This window comes from Grammomys surdaster, unplaced genomic scaffold (genome assembly GCF_004785775.1).
Source record: "Grammomys surdaster isolate TR1022 unplaced genomic scaffold, NIH_TR_1.0 1019, whole genome shotgun sequence".
Classification (NCBI taxonomy): domain Eukaryota; kingdom Metazoa; phylum Chordata; class Mammalia; order Rodentia; family Muridae; genus Grammomys; species Grammomys surdaster.
In genome coordinates this window covers 84,842-86,441 of record NW_021605438.1, presented here as the reverse complement: position 1 = coordinate 86,441, position 1,600 = coordinate 84,842, and the positions used below count along the sequence as shown (strand labels likewise).

The window sequence follows — 1,600 nt, the reverse complement described above, 5'->3', positions numbered from 1 at the left end:
TACAAGTGTTGATGATTGTTGTAGGCATAAGGCTTATTTGTATAATAATGTATACGTTTTACTTTATGTTCTTCCTTCATGGGAATGTCTTCTTTGCCAAGGTTAATGTCTCCATAATAATTAGAAACAGCATAATTCCAGAAAGCAAAAATGTGTCCCAGTGATGCTGAGACCTTCAGGACAGCCCTTTAGACTGTGGAAAAGAACTCTGAAAACATGACTTTAAGAACACATAAATCAGTTTAAGAACCTTCCTCTATAGGATTTCTCAGCTATGCAAAATATAAATATGCAATATAAATTATATGAGGGGCTTCACAGACCTAAGAGAACAGAGGCAGCTATACTAATGAGTCAGTAAAAGGAAAAGAATATTAAAAACAAAAACAAAAAAACAAACAACCCCCCCTTCAAAACCAAGGCTCATAGTTCAAGTAATAAACAGGCACCAGGAAGTGAGATTGTGGTGCTCTCAGGGTGGGATCCTACCCAGCCAAGCTTATTGTTTGTACTTATGAAGGCAAGCAGATTTCTGAGTTCAAGGTCAGCCCTCAAAAAGCTACTTGGAAAGGTAACACAGCTCTTTAAGAAGATTTCTAGCTGGTCTTCTGACTTTGGTTGAAAAATCAAAAAAGCTATTTAGAAAGCTATTACAGCTCTTAATTTTTTTTAGTAGGTTTTCTGATTTTGGTTGGAAAACCCAAGAGCTGTCTAGAAATGTCTTGAGTAGAGCTCAAGCAAAGAGCTGCCTTGAGCAGAGACCAATCTAGAAAGCCATCTCCATCAGACTACAGAGCTGACAGCTTGCATCCCACCATTGACTTCAAGTTATTTTTTTTTTCCTGCTGCTCCCAAACACCCATTCCTTAGAATCCTCTCTCCAACCTGAGGCTGGTCCTTGGCAAAAGGCCTTATAAAATGATTAATCTTGGTTGTCAAATTGACATCCCTTTCCCCCGGAAATACCTAAACTGAAGAATTGCCCCACCTGTTCGGCCTGTGCTGTACTGTCTTAATTGATTGACTGGTATAGAGGGCTCAGTCCACTATAGGCAATGCTTTCCCTAGGCTGGCAATCCCTAATTATATAAGCAATCTGACTAAACACAAGTAGGAGAAGCCAGCCAGTAAGCAATATTTCTCCATGGTCTCTGCTTCGGTCCCTGCCTACCTTGAGTTCTTGCCTTGGCTTATGTCAGTAAGTATAGACTTATACTGTAATCTGTAAGATAAAGTCAAAAATTTACTCTTCAAATTGTCTTTGGTTATGGTTTTATCTCATTATCAGAATCCTAGCTAGGACAGGGTGCCTCCATATATCTCTGTCATGCTCCTCTCCAGGGTGCCTGACCTTTAGCATTTGTTTCTTAATTTTCTCACTCTGTTTAGAGCTCTGGTTGTTCCTCTGAAGCAGCATAGCCTTGCTCTTGCCTCTGAGTGTTCCATGGCCCCTCAATGACTTTTCTTTGTCCTTAGGATGAGGTAATGGCCTTTAGTAGTCAGTGGGACATGTAGTAATCCTTGCCAATATGAAGTGGTGTAGGATTCCCTGAATTAATGTATGCAAAGGCTTTGGAGTAGTGCCAATGTACAGCAAATA

General features: G+C 40.1%; 1 non-coding gene across 1 annotated transcript; it reads left to right on the top strand.

Annotated features, from left to right (window-relative positions):
- Nucleotides 1–645: 645 nt before the first annotated feature.
- Nucleotides 646–704, top strand: LOC114634591. The gene has a single exon (XR_003713358.1). It is a non-coding gene; the product is annotated as a U7 small nuclear RNA (small nuclear RNA).
- The last annotated feature ends 896 nt before the right edge of the window (nucleotides 705–1,600 follow it).